Source organism: Pinus tabuliformis, chromosome 3_1 (assembly GCF_031772625.1).
Source record: "Pinus tabuliformis cultivar Carrire ecotype Pingquan chromosome 3_1, CPIR1, whole genome shotgun sequence".
NCBI lineage: Eukaryota > Viridiplantae > Streptophyta > Pinopsida > Pinales > Pinaceae > Pinus > Pinus tabuliformis.
In genome coordinates, this window is record NC_142301.1 from 720109121 (window position 1) to 720125555 (window position 16435).

Consider the following 16435-nt stretch of genomic DNA (forward strand, 5'->3'; position numbering starts at 1 on the left):
ATAATTTGGGCAGTGGTTTGGAGGCTAGCCTTAGCTGGTGGTTGAGAATCTATGCCCGCTACCTCTAAATTGGAAAATTTTGGTCGTAACTGCATGGATGTAGGGTTGTGCATGCGCTTGGAGACTTATAAATGCATGGAGGGGTTATTGTGGGCAAAGTTGGGGGGTCGGGTAAAAAAAAAGGGTGTTCACCTCAGTTTTTGGCCCCTTGGGGTGGTTACTCATCCTCTAAGTAACATGTAGTCCCCATACGATATTATGAGATGTCATTTTGTCTTCCAAAGTTGACCCCACTTCCTTAATGGGACCTAGTAGGATGGGTCATGGCATAGTATCTATTCCGCTCATGTTTACCCTAGAAGGACGGTGAAACTGGGTCGATATGGGAGGGGTGATTATAGAATGGTATCAAAGCTCCCAAGTTCAAAACTTGGACAAAATGGGTAGAATGTGTTTGTCATGCATGCATTTCAGTTGTATATGTGTTCGTTATGCATGCATTATGATTTCCGTTGTTGTTACTAGTGTCATCATGTAGAGGTTGATGATGTTGATGCTGAGATGATCGATATGTTGATTTCATTATGTGTGTGTGTGTGTGTGTTGTGCTAATCCAGATTGATCTTGTAGACAATATAACCTCCCCTGAACTTCAGTGAGGTATGTTGGTCACATTTTTATTGGTTTATCTGACATGGTATGTTTGCAAGAAGTAGAGGATCAAAGTTTACAAGAAAAACAATGGACTACACTTCATGTGATTCTCCCTAAAGATAAGATGAGCATCATGGTGATGAGTACTCCCCTGACATAGAAGACACATTAAGAAGTTTGAAGGCAAAGATCAAAAGTTGTAAGGAGGATAATGATAGAAAAATATAGTCACAAGAAAGACTTGCAATGGAACAGGAGAAACAATTATAGGTTAATGTAGTGATCCTTCATATTTTTTCATATATGCAGAGACAAATGAAATTTAGGATCAATCATGGATAGGAGTAAAGGAATAATGGGGCATATGGCAGCAGGTCTTAATCAAGATATAGGTTTGATGGGGATGATATACTTAGAGATGGTAGGTTCCTAGATACACCTCACATGAGGGGTAATGACCATGGATTTCTCTCTATTTCTAGCTCAAAGAGACAACATCATCATCACCATTACCATCCATATAGGAGGAGTGAGAAGAAGTACTTTCTAGAGAAGTTAAAGAAAAAAAATCATGCTACATTTGATTGATAAATGAGGAAGTCATTGGATGCTGAAGCTTGATTTCTTGGGATGAATATTTTTTTATGATTGTATGATTGCTCATAGAATATGAAAGTCGGGATAGCTACTTTCAATCTTAAAGGAAAATCATACGTTTGGTGGGACGATGTGAAGAATGTTAGAGGCATTCAAGAAGAGGAGTTTGCTTGGAGTGAGTTCAAGATACTTTTCAAGAAGAAGTGTCTATCTAAAAAATACAATGATGAAATGGAAAAGGAGTTCTATGAGTTGAAGATGGGATCTATGACCGATGAGGAGTATACTAGTAGATTCTTGAAGTTGTTGAGATACATGCCTTATCTTAAGGAGGAGAAATGAAATATTCATAGATTCATCAGTGGGTTCGTAGTATCATTCAAAGATAGTATTGAGGTTGATAAGCCTATATCGTTGGTGGAAAGAATAAAAAAGTTGAAGCACTATTATGAGAAAACAAATCATAAGAATGAGTCTAAGTAGGTTTGGAAAGGTAATGAGAAGAATAAGGGAATGTGGGTTAAGAAGAGAGTAAAACCACTGGATATACATGATAAGGACAATGCAACATGGCACAAGAAGTTCAATGTAATTAACAGAGGGTAGAGATTTTTGTTTGAGGAGCATAATAAGGGTGGTGGTAGGAGGCATTTACAATGTTTATATTATGGAAAGGATCATCGTAGGACATATTTTCCACAACATTCATGTCACACAATAGGAATTTTACAATGCTCAGGAGGCACAAACATATGGGGATGTTGGATAGAGTATTCCTTGAATTTGCATAGCATTAGATAATATGGAAGATGATCATCAAGCATATATGATTGATTTGGAAGGTAAGCTTTGTGATCAAGTTGTTTCTATTTTGATTGAACCTATATATAACTATATTTATATCAATCTTGACTTGGTGGATAAGTTTTTCTTGAAGAAATAAGTGCATGTAGATTCTTGGTTAATGCAGTTGACTACAAGTACTAAGAAAAGAGTTCATCATTGGTGAAGAGCTTATGCATTTGGGATTAATGGTATGTCAACATCAACGCATATGAATATGCTTCTATTGGGATCACACAATATGTTGTTGGGTATGGATTGGTTATACATTCACAGGACTAAGGTAGATTGCAATGATAAGACTATTGAGTGTTTGGATGATGACAAAGAGGAGAATATTATAGGGTAAGAAGAAGCCTAAAGTAGCGAGAATTGTTACAACTATGCAAGAAAGGAATAGTGGTAGGAAAGGATGTGTATTGTTTTCAGTTCATATTTTTAGTGATAAAGGTAAGGATGTCGAGGATGCTAAAGTATTGTAAAGATATCTGATTTTACAACAATTTCAAGATGTACTTCCACTAGGGATTTCCGAGTTACTTCCTCATGGGGAACTAGACTTTTCTATTCAGTTGATTCTAGGAGCAACACCAACATCAAAGGCACTGTATAGGATTAGCACTCAAGAGTTAGTGGAACTGAAGTTGCAGTGGAAGGAAATAGTTGAGAAGGGATACATTAGGTGAAGTGTGTCACCTTGGGGTGCACCAGTATTGTTTGTTACGAAGAAATATGGTACTCTTAGGTTGTGTATTGTTTATAGGAATTTGAAGAAGGATATGATTAAGAACATGTACCCCGTGCTATGGATTGATGATTTTTTTGATCTATTGAAGGGAGATATAATTTTCTTCATGAAGATCGACTTAAGATCAGGAAGTCATCAAGAAAACATTGAAAACATGACATATACAATATTTCTTTCCAGACCAGGTATGGTAATTATGAGTTTGTTGTGGTTCCATTTGGTTTGACTAATGCTCCAACTAGTTTCATGTGTTTGATTAATAATGTGTTGTGTCCTTATCTGGACAAGTATTTTATTGTATTCATTAATTACATAGTGATATATTCTATGACAATGGAATAACATGCAAGCCATCTATCAACAATGTTAATATTGTGGATAAAACATCAGTTGTATGCCACACTTAGTAAATGCAAGTTCTTTCAGACCGAAGTTCATTATTTTGGGCATCTAGTTTCCAGGGAAGGTATAGTAGTGGACCTGGAAAAGATCAAAGCTATCATGGAACGGGAAACTACTAAGAATGTTGATGAGGCGAGATAATTTATGGGATTAGCAGGTTATTAAATGAATTTCATCAGGAAATCCTCGCAGATTTCCTATCCTATTACATCTTTCCAATGGAAGGGAAAGAAATTTGAATGGATAGAGGAATGTATAACTAGATTTGAGTAGTTAAAGCAGTTTCTTACAAATGCTTCGGTATTGAATGTTGTAGATCCATATAAAGAGTTTATTATATTTACTCATGCTTGCAACATAAGGACTTGGTGGATTATTGACGCAGGAAGGGAAAATAGTATGCTATGAGTCAAGCAAATTGAATGAGCATGACTAGAACTATGTGACTCATCATCTTGTGTTGGCAACGATCATCCATTCATTAAATATGTGGAGACACTATATTCTTCGTAGGAGGTTCACCTTGATGAGTGATCAAAGTGGATTGAGATACTTCTTTGACCAAACTAATCTGAATTCTAGGCAATCTAGGTGGTTGGCTAGTACAACAAGCACTAGTAGAAAATGATGAAATTAGTGACTGGGTGACTTAAAAAGTGAATTACTACTAAATTTGAGCAATTTTAAGTGACTAAACTAAAAATGACTAATTTTGTCTAGGGATAAAATATACGGCTAGATAATAAGTGACCAAACTAAAAGCGACTAACTTAAATGACTAATTTAGTCGAGGAGTAAAATATATGACTAGATAATAAGTGATGAAATTAATAATGATTAAATTAAATGACTATTATAGTCCAAGAATAAAAATATGACCAAATAGCAAGTAAAACAAGTATATGAATTACTCATTTATGTTAGTAATTTTTAATTATGTCACTTTGGAAATGGAAAATTGCAGTTTTTATATTGAAGTGTTACATTTCAATACATGGGTCTCTGAATCCATCTGCGTTGTTAAAATTTAGAGACAAAGGTGTCTTTGAATCCATGTAAAGTGTTAAAATTATGAATGCTCCTTTGTCTCTAACTTTTAACACTATAGATGGATTCATAGACCCCCTTCTTTGAATCCATCTACAGTGTTAAATTTAGAGACAAATGGGTCTTTGAGTCCATCTGCAATGTTAAAATTTAGAGACCCATTTAAGAGGGTCTCTAAATCCCTCTGCAATGATAAGTACATAAAAATGACTCAAAATGAATAAAATTTTCTAGTCAACAACATTTGGCATAAAAAATACTCAAAATGCACATACATTATCTTGAATCCCTTCTAAAAAAAAATATTATCCATTGCATTGTGAATAAAATGTGATATGAGATTACTTGTGCCATGAAATGTTTGATTTAAATAATTTACTTATAATAGTTAATGAATATTAATGAAGATCATTTTCATAAATCCTTTGGAGTTAAGATGTTGTGCATTAGCTTCATTTTGAACATATTCTAGAATATTGGCCTAGTTGAAATATCCCTAAAACATAACATATGATAAAAAATAAATTCCAGTAAAGAAAGAAAATTGCATAGAAGTTTTTTCTTTATTTTATGCTATTGTTTCCCGTGCTACCACCTTACAACTTTTACTTTGAAACATGTGGTGCAATTTCTAGTTTTAGATGTTTGATGAATATAGTGTTTATAGTTTATATAGACTAATTTATTATTTCCTTCTTGGGTGATATTCTTATACACTCCAAGACAAAAGAGGAGCATGAGTGACATTTGAGGATGGTGCTATAGGTGTTGCAAGGGCAATAATTGTATGCCAAGTTGAGCAAGTGCACTTTCTATCAAAGGAAAATCCATGATTTGGTTCACAATTTCCTAGAGGAGGGCATAGCAATGGACCCAGGGAAGATTAAATCCATCAAACATTGGCAATCACCAAAGAATATTCTAAAGGTGAGATTGTTTATGGGTTTACATAGTTACCACATGATATTTATTGGGTTTCTATAATATTGTACATTCAATTATTTCATTGCAACTGTTATGCTCCTATACCAATATGTGTCATATTTCATGATTGACTTGATGAGCTCTGTAATATGTTCATCCCTTTCCTTGATGCAAAGGTTTTCCATATTATCAAAAAAATAAAAATAAAATGTAAAAAATGTAAAGAGGGTATGCCCTAAAAGAAAAATCAAAGGGTAAAAAGAATAAAATGGTCAAAAAAGAGAAAGAAATGAACCCCAAATAAATAAATACTAGGAAAGTGTGCAAGTCCAAATGCCACTACTATTTCATTTTCTATAAATAAAGCATTGTGTGCAGCTTGTTAAACTTTTTCCACAATTGATGAATGGCCAAACAACTTAATCTTGCTTGTTCATGTTTGAATTTCATGTTTTAGAGATAGAGAATAAAAATCTGACCAAACTGTTTAATTTTGGCAGATAAGTAAATAAGTAGAGAAGCAAAGGAGCTCAACAGTTAAGTCTAAGCCCTTGGATGAAACAAGTGCAGACTTAGGTAGGCTTACCATGCAAAGAAAAGAGAAGTTGATGAGGGTTTTCTAGTCTAAGTGCACCCAAAGAAAGAAGGAAAAAATGCTAGGACTAAAGTAGGCAGGGTAGGTAGATTGGTGTTGCAGAATGATACTTGTGATGGATCATATCTCTCAATGTGTTAACTTTACTTTTATCACAAGTGCAAAGGTGGACATTATACTTGAAGCAGCTCAAGCGAGGCAAGGTTTCATGACTAACTCCCCTTCACATTTTTCCCTAATCATTTACTAATTCCCCCCCCAAAATATTAAGAATCTATTTTTAATATCACTAAAAAGCCACTCGTCTCATTTCATAAAGTTTTTCCTAAGTAAAATCCCTATTTTACTTAGGAAAATGGCCATATTTCTTGTATAAACTCTTTTTCCCCCCTTTAGCCTAAGTTTTTTAACATTAACTTAGTCCTTTCATTTACATTTTTTCATATTAACTATTAACTTTTATTATATAAATCCCACTTTATTACCCAATCTCGTATTGTGTATAAATACATTAAAAAACCCCAAAATGCTACATATCCCCTCCCTGATCGAAATACGACCATATCACTGTTTAAACAGGGATTAATGGTTTATTTGAAACCTATTAATAACCTTCCCACCGCGCAAATCATGGGATTAATTAACCCCCAGTTAATTAATAACCAAACACCCCGTGGACCAATAAAACAACCCTGATACATAAAAAACACAGTTTATTGTGTCGGCCCCGCTGCTTAAACTCCTTCCACCTTCAACAATCAATAGCCATCCGATCAACCCATTCTCATCCGATGGTTGATAACCATTTCCCGACCCCCCTAACCTCTACCTTTTAACGAGCGATCGCTTAGCAGTTTTCTGCCATACCTCTGCCATGCAGCGTGCTCTCAGCCTACTCAGTCGCCCTCCACCCAAAATCGCTCAGCTCAAAAAGTAGTGCGGGGCAAAACCCTTTACCACCCCTCGCTGACGTCACCCTTTGCTGACATCACCCGCCATGTCATCTATCCCAAAACTTCATTTTGTCCAATAAAAAGGGAAAAAAGTCATTTTTGCTATGTTTTTCTGCATATAGCGCCCAATGCTCTCTTGCAAAATAAAATCGACTGAGGTCGCATTTCCAGTTTCCGACTAGAAAGGATCGATAAATAAGGTCCTCCACCCATCAATCAACCCTCCAGTGTACGGTGTTCCTCCTCAATTACAGGTACCCTTTCAACTATCTCAGAAAGCCATGAATTTCTGCATCGTTCACTGGAAACTTCTCAGCAATCCCCACAGAAAGATCTATGTGTTATGAATCAAAGGGCGCAGAACAACCTCCAATGTCCAACAACATGTGTTTATCCATAGCTGCACTGTTATCATTGGAAAAAGGGAGATTTTGGGCTAAAAACTGGACAGAGATGAACAAAAATCACGGTCAAAGATTATCAAATTAGGTTTCAAGACAAGTCAAAGTGTATCAATTCAGCATTAAAGATGTCAGAGTAGAATTAAAGGCAACAGATCAGAATTAAAGAGCACAGTTAAGATAGGAAGTCGGCACAGAGCTACTACAGAAGACAGTTTCCAGCCGAATTAAAGGGCCTGCCTCCAGCACAACATCAGCTATGTTTCTCTAACCGCTTCTATTTTTTTTTGTAAACTGTTATCAGTCATCCTAGATATTATCTCACTTCTGTTATGAGATATTTGTTGCACAAATATGTAGTATAAATACCCCCTCCATTAGAGTATTGGGGGTGGTGTGTGGATTCTTAGACTCTGCTGTAATATTGAAATTTTGGAATAAAGAGTTGTTGGAATCAACTGTTGCATGACCTACTGGATGAAGAATTGAAACAGAGGACTTGTCACAGATTTCTTGAATCAATCTCCAGGCCAATAAGTCCTCTATATCTTGTGTTTTATAGTTTTCTTGTTTATTATATCATCTGTGTTTCATAAATCTAAATGGTAAAAAAAAGGTTAACTTCAGAATATGCTTGACTGCACTCCGTTTTCAGTCTTTATTGTTCTTTGTGTTTTCTTCACAATTAGAATAAGCAGTGAAATCTTAATTACTCCTGTTTCCTGATTCTTTCATGTTGATTATTTGTTAAATAATTCTTAACTGCTCCTTATCAATAGTCATCCATTTTCCCACTTTCAATAGGTTGAAGGATTCTTAACTGCCCTTCACCCATTTGAGCACATTCCAGCTGTTTCCAGTCTTTATTTTCTCCCTATTTGACTATCTTGCTCTGTGAAGCCATCCTCTGTTAAGAAACCAAATCTAGAAAGCCATCTTCTTTGACTCCATTAGCCCAATGGACTGAACTACTCTGTTTTAGCTCTCTGTTCTATTGAATCCCACCACCCAAACTCAAAACAAAACCCTTGAACTTCATAACTAGCCTAATACCTTTAAAAACAAAGCTAAATCATAAAGAGAGAGCCCTCTCTGGATACAGATTGGCTAGATTCTGTATCTAAAAGATTGGTCTGTGGTTACCTCGGCATCCTTCCCTTTCTTACGTCTTTGGGGAAAACCTAAGTGATAACAACAACAAAAATGAGTATAAACTGAATGGACTGCAAATTGTGAAGATAATTTTCTAACCAATGCACCTATTCTAAAGAATGTAGATCCAAATGAGGATATTTTTGTGTGCATAAATTCATGTAAAGAAGGATTTGGTGCACCCCTTATGCAAGATAAGAATGTCATATGAATTGAATAAAATAAAATAACATGAAATAAATTAGTCTACCCATGACTTGAAAATGTGACTTGACATGAAATAACATGAAATAAATTATGCTACCCATGACTTGAAAATGCTACAACTATTATCCATCCATTGAAAATGTGAAGACATTATCTTACGGTATGAAATTTTTAGTCGAAAATAGACCATAGAGGTTTGAAATACTCACGTAGAGAAATTAGATGGTTGGAATGTTCTAGTGAATATGACTTTGACATCAACAACATTAAGGGAAAATAGAAGAAAGAGGTTAATGCACTCAACAAGAGGGTGCGTGTAATATATGTTCTAGCTATTAGCATATACAACATAGACTTAAAAAGAATAATTTTGGGAGATTAGGATAAAACTAACGCTTTTTACAAATTAAAAAAGGCTTACGACAAGGTAATTCACACCAAAAATTTAAAGATTGCATGCTAGAAGAGTATGGAATCCTCTTGCAAAGGAACACAAGTTTATGTTCCTAATTCTCAAGAATTGAGAAATTTAGTGATAAGAGAAATGTGTGATTCACCATATGTTGGACACCTAGGGTACCAGAAAACTATTGTAGGTATAAGAATCCAATATTTTTGACTTAGTATGAAAAAAAATGTGGTTGATTACCTAGCAAATGCATGTAATGTTAGAAGGTAAAGGATATAAATAGACATCCAAAATGATTTATATATCCATTGTCAATTCCTAAATGCAAATGACATATTGTTGCCATAAATTTCATCACCAAGTTACCAAGGATAACAAGGTGAGATGATTCCATCATTGTTGTGATGGACAAGATTATGAAAGGCACACATATTATTTCAATTAATTTGATTAATAAGGAATCCAATATTGTGGAAATTTATATAAAAATGAAATTGTGAGGTTATATTTTGAGGTGGGAGAACCTAGAAAACAAAGTGATTGTTGGGAAAATATATATTCCAAAAGAGATGGAAGAATATATGTTAAATATAAGGAAAAATAGAAAGGATACATAAGATAGGTAGAAGGTTTCTTGAGCAAAGGAAAAATGCATAGATAATTTTGATTGGTTGGGCATGTGTTATTCAAAGTGAAGGATAAAAAGGGCTCATTAAAATTGGGAAGCTACCCAAAATCATAGCATAATATTGTGGGACATTTGAAATCCTAGATAGGATAAGGTTGGTTATATACATTCTTTCATTACTTTCATCCATGAATATTCATAAAAGTGTTTCATGTATCTTTCTTGAAAAAGTATGTGGCTAATGCTAACCTTGTGGTTGATTAGACTATGGTCTAGGTGGGGAAAAAAGGAGACTTTTGGGTGGAGCCAATATGCATCTTAGACTCAAAATCAAAAGTTCTCATGTGCAAAGTGGTTACCTAGGTAAAGGTCTAGTGGACCTACTACAATCGTGAAGATACCATATTAGAGTATGAAGAGGCTATGTGGGATGACTACCCATAGTGTTTTGCACATTTTGAGGAAATGTGAATGCACTTTTGTGCATAAATGATTAAAGACTATAGTTTTTATAGATAGGATTAATAAATTCCATAGCTTGGATATTTCATGTCCGATTAGTGGTTGAGCCCTCAAAGGTAAGTGGGACAGTCTAAAGGATTGTGATGGAGAGAAGGGACTACTCTTCCTTGGATTATCAAGGTTGAGGGGAGTGAGTGTTTGGCATTTAGAATTTCTATAAGAGTTACTAAATTTTCAAATTATAGAGTTCTAAGACGTAAATTGTTTTATGTATCTACATGTAAAACCTATATGGTGATGTGAACCAAAGATAGTGAAAAAATGTAGGGGGAGGAAAATGTAACACCCCAGTTTTGATTGCTAGATTGGAAATGTATATTTTTAAATATGATGAATGTCTAAATGACAAGATATATGATTTGTAAAAATGTAGCGAAATATTTCTAGCATGATTGGATTTCGATGGTTTCATTATGTAAGGTGACTAATGTGGGAAAATTGGAATGGTCAGGAGGAGACACCAAAAACAACTATCCATGACAAGGGTTAGTGTGGTCTATGCCTAGTGTGATTGTCAAGTGATTTTGATGGCTCAGATGCCCTAGTTTATGGTTTCTTAGATCACATGATAGTAGCACAAGTCATAAACAAAATATCAAACAAAAAAATATATGTAAACATTTATATTGAAAATAAAAATATGAAATACATCACTGGTTATAAAATGGACAAGAACATATTCATGGAGGACATGTCATTCCATAAAGGAGGTGCATAAAAATGGCTCGAACGGTAAATCATACATGCCTAAAATCCCATATTATTATAATAAATTATTTTTCATTACCATATAATCCCCATTTGACTTATTAAAACCAGTCATTGAATGCATTTTTAAGGTTGGTAGAAGAGTCATATCAATTAGTTATTGAAGCATGGGCTATGTATACTCATGACGGGAGTGGTTTTATTGAATGAATGTTATAGGTGGGTGAGAGAGTAATATCACCTAGAGGTTAAAACATGTGATGAGTAAAATTATATTTCGAATCATCTGAGTTAAAACATGCATAAGAAAAGGATCTTGACAAGAGGAGATAACTAACTTTCAAAAAGTAAGAGGAAAAAAAACCTAGAGTTTTGGTGCATGTTTAAATGTTGTTGTGCATGATTAATTCATCTATATTATTGAATTTTAAAATCATGGAAAGTCACATGATCCTATATGTCAGACAACATACATTAATTTATTTCAAAATGGTATTAGATTTGGATTTATGGTAACATGCCTTAGACTAAGGGTCTAGGTATGCCACTCATTGTCTTATTTGTATGTTGTCAAAAGCTAGCATTTTCAAGTAGAAGAATAACTCTGATCAAGTTTAATGATATTTATCTCAAACATTCACAAATAAATGCAAAAATATACCTAGACCATAGAGAAATTAAATCATCAATGAATCCCAAAGAAAAATTTCTAGTCCTTATTCATTTGATAATGGATTCTTTTATAGTTTTACAAAGACAACATCAACTGAAGAGTCAATCATTAAATTGGCATGCATACAAATTAAAGGCCATAAGAAACAACAAAATATGAAACTAACTAACAAAATAACATTTAATATCTAGAAAGGGATCCTTCATTGGAGGTGAACTACTAGTGATGATGCTCCTTGGAAATCATGGGCTAATGTTTCACATTAGGTCCTCCAACATTAGATGGATATTTTATCCATTTTCTTCTAAATTTAGTGATGGAGCTATGTATGTGAAATTTCTACTAGATAGGTTATCACTAAACTTGCAAGCACTACTAAAAATGATATGATTAGCAAGGTTACAATGATGTGCACAAGCATATGAATAAAACCCTAATCAATGTGCAGACCCAAAAACTATGCTATGAAAAAAAGCTGAAAGATAAGTTGTTGCTGTAAGCTACCAAACACTACTAACATCATAGTGTGCCCGTCATAAAATTCTAATATATAAAGTGAAACAAGGATCTTATCCAAAATGTAAAAACTCATTGTGTCAAGTATCTCACTCTTACATCTCAAAATATTTAAGCTTTTAGAATATTTTGACCTTCAAAATGATCAACATGCATACTTTTGTGACATTTCACAATCAAGAAAAGTTATTACTTTCCAAACCTTTTATAGACATATTTGGGCACTGCAACCCCAATCACATATGTCCATAAACCAAGGGCTTCTAAACCTCTAAAAGTGTTGTTTCATACCCTAAAGGAACAAGGTCAGCTGATTACATCATCTCCCAGAAGTTCTCCATGAAAAACTACTCAGAACTGGTCAAAACAGGACCATACAGACTGGTCCATGCATAGGGTGTGATGCATCTCACCTATTACACACAGGGGGTGCGATGTATACTGAAAATCCCTTCTGTAGGGTGTGATGAGGGAGAGCAGACAAATGGCAGAAGAAGTTGCTAGGTGGAAACCCAGAGAATCTTCTAGAAACTGCTCATATGACACTTGCCTCTTTGAATTCACCCAGGGATGAGTAAGAGATCTGAAATATCCAAGTGGAACCAAGAACTATCAGTGAAATGACACTAATCAAAATCCCAAATGCTAACTCACTCTCCTGCAAACATCTATATATGGATCCCTCATCCAAGATATGCAAAGGCTGGAATTTTGTAATTTGCAAGGAAGTGTTGTTGGTTTCTCTTTGAAGACATTGTTGGGTGATCTTTCTTTGTATGAGGTGAAGAGGGCTTTCATGCTGGGAGGATGATGCTGGATCAGACAGCTTGGTTGTAATCCTCTCTTCTACTACTTCTATCAATAAAGCTATTTGAGTTTTCCTCCATATGCTTGTACATCTCTAAATCTTGTTTATGTATGCATTTATATGGTTAATGTACATCTGATCCTACATTATTTATGGTTATAGATCTATATGCTTTTATGATATTTTTCTGCCCTGACTCTAAAGGTGTTCTTTGAAGTGGGAAAAGTGAGAAAGTAGTGGTGAAAGTTCTATCAAAGGAGAGAGGAAACAAGCAAGGAGTCTAGCGAAAGACTGAGGTTGGTACTCTCTGCTTCTCTCTCATCTATCTCTCATAAAGGAAAACACAAGTGACTTTAGTTTGTTTGTTTCTAAGATAGCTACCCATCTTAGTGGGACTAGTAGCTCTGAATGGACACTAGTTTTCCGGATAACAAAATGGCAACTCCACTAGGGAACAAATAGTCTGTTTGTTTTGTTACCGTTGTTTTCTTTATAAACCACAGATGAAGCCTGAAGTTAAGCCAGCTAGCCTTCGAACTGCTTTTGCTGTGCAATTGCAAAGTAGATCAACACTGCTTCAATCAGTCTCCGAGTTGGTTTATGAACTGAACATCTAGCTTGAAAACATCCTAAGTGCGCTTGTGGTAGCTCAAATAACCTCATTAGATCAGCCCCTATACTTTGTGTTTACTGACAATCATTAGCTCAGCCTAAATCCCTGAACTTAGCTGCAAACTATGAGTGAAAATCAAGCACAGTCTCGTCCCTAGACCATCGCACTGTCTCTTCTAGGAAATTTGGATGCATCGCACCTCCCGTGTGTTGTAGGTGAGATGCATCCTTGTTTCCATGTGTTACAGGTGTGATGATTGACTAAGACTATTTCTACCTCTAGATTTTGGTTTTTTCTTCATTGTCTTCAGCCTTATTCAGTAGTTTTGCTGTCTTATTTGTATGTTGTCAAAAGCTAGCATTTTCAAGTAGAAGAATAATTCTGATCAAGTTTAATGATATTTATCTCAAACATTCACAAATAAATGCAAAAATATACCTAGACCATAGAGAAATTAAATCATCAATGAATCCCAAAGAAAAATTTGTGGTCCTTATTCATTTGATAATGGATTCTTTTATAGTTTTACAAAGACAACATCAACTGAAGAGTCAATCATTAAATTGGCATGCATACAAATTAAAGGCCATAAGAAACAACAAAATATGAAACTAACTAACAAAATAGCATTTAATATCTAGAAAGGGATCCTTCATGGGAGGTGAACTACTAGTGATGATGCTCCTTGGCAATCATGGGCTAATGTTTCACATTAGGTCCTCCAACATTAGATGGATATTTTATCCATTTTCTTCTAAATTTAGTGATGGAGCTATGTATGTGAAATTTCTACTAGATAGCTTACCACTAAACTTGAAAGCACTACTAAAAATGATATGATGAGCAAGGTTACAATTATGTGCACAAGCATATGAATAAAACCCTACTCAATGTGCAGACCCAAAAACTATGCTATGAAAAAAAAAACTGAAAGATATGTTGTTGTTGTATTCTACCAAACACTACTAACATCATAGTGTGCCCGTCATAAAATTCTAATATATAAAGTGAAACAAGGATCTTATCCAAAATGTAAAAACTCATTGTGTCAAGTATCTCACTCTTACATCTCAAAATATTTAAGATTTTAGAAGATTTTGACCTTCAAAATGATCAACATGCATACTTTTGTGACATTTCACAATTAAGAAAAGTTATTACTTTCCAAACCTTTTATAGACATATTTGGGCACTGCAACCCCAATCACATATGTCCATAAACCAAGGGCTTCTAAACCCCTAAAAGTGTTGTTTCATACCCTAAAGGAACAAGGTCAACTGATTACACCATCTCCCAGAAGTTCTCCATGAAAAACTACTCAGAACTGGTCAAAAGAGGACCATACAGATTGCTCCATGCATCGGCTGCGATGCATCTCACCTATTACACACGGGGGGTGTGACGCATACTGAAGATCCCTTCTGTAGGGTGTGATGAGGGAGAGCAGACAAATGGCAGAAGAAGTTGCTAGGTGGAAACCCACATAATCTTCTAGAAACTGCTCATATGACACTTGCCTCTTTGAATTCACCCAGGGATGAGTAAGAGATCTGAAATCTCTAAGTGGAACCAAGAACTATCAGTGAAATGACACTAATCAAAATCCCAAAAGCTAACTCACTCTCCTGTAAATATCTATAGATGGATCCCTCATCCAAGAGATCCAAAGGCTGGAATTTCATAATTTGCAAGGAAGTGTTGTTGGTTTCTCTTTGAAGACATTGTTGGGTGATCTTGCTTTGTATGAGGTGAAGAGGGCTTTCATTCTAGGAGGATGATGCTGGATCAGACAGCTTGGTTGTAATCCTCTCTTCTACTACTTCTATCAATAAAGCTATTTTAGTTTTCCTCCATATGCTTGTACATCTCTAAATCTTGTTTATGTATGCATTTATATGGTTAATGCACACCTGATCCTACATTATTTATGGTTATAGATCTCTATGCTTTTATGATATTTTTCTGCCCTGAATCTAAAGGTGTTCTTTGAAGTGGGACAAGTGAGAAAGGAGTGGTGAAAGTTCTATCAAAGGAGAGAGGAAACAAGCAAGGAGACTAGCGAAAGACTGAGGTTGGTACTCTCTGCTTCTCTCTAATCTATCTCTCATAAAGGAAAACACAAGTGACTTTAGTTTGTTTGTTTCTAAGATAGCTACCCATCTTAGTGGGACTAACAGCTCTGAATGGACACTAGTTTTCCGGATAACAAAATGGCAACTCCACTAGGGAACAAATAGTCTGTTTGTTTTGTTACTATTGTTTGCTTTATAAACCACAGATGAAGCCTAAAGTTAAGCCAGCTAGCCTTCGAACTACTTTTTCTATGCAATTGCAAAGTAGATCAACACTGCTTCAATCAATCTCCGGGTTGGTTTATGAACTGAACATCTAGCTTGCAAACATCCTAAGTTCCCTTGTGGTAGCTCAAATAACCTCATTAGATCAGCCCCTATACTTTGTGTTTACTGACAATCATTAGCTCAACCTAAATCCCTGAACTTAGCTGCAAACTATGAGCGAAAATCAAGCACAGTATCATCCCTAGACCATCGCACTGTCTCTTCTAGGAAATCTGGATGAATCGCACCTCCCGTGTGTTGCAGGTGAGATGCATCCTTGTTTCCATGTGTTACAGGTGTGATGATTGACTAAGACTATTTCTGCCTCTAGATTTTGGTTTTTTCTTCATTGTCTTCAGATTTATTAAGTAGTTCTGCTGTCTGTGATCAGTACATCTCTATTGAAACCATCTTCCTCTGCATTATTCATCCTCCATCAGAAGGAATTGTGAATGTTTTTTTATGTATTTTTCATCTTTTACAGTTTTCCTTTGCAAATAGTAGCTTAATCGAACTGTCATCTTTTGATTTGAAAGTGTCGCAAGTGTCGCTTTCAGTCAAGAAAAAGAGTATTACAAAGCATTCCTCCTTTAAATAGTCGATTACACTTTTGCTATTGTATTCGATTTGAATCATTAGTATTTCAAGTGTCGAAAACAGTTTAAAATTCAAAATCGCAAAATGTCGTCTGGACC

The 16435-nt window shown here is 35.1% G+C and overlaps 1 pseudogene; it reads left to right on the forward strand.

Moving 5' to 3' along the window:
• The first annotated feature begins 1009 nt into the window (after positions 1–1009).
• The window catches only part of LOC149189311 (uncharacterized), a 54354-nt pseudogene continuing 38928 nt past the window's right edge, over positions 1010–16435 (forward strand).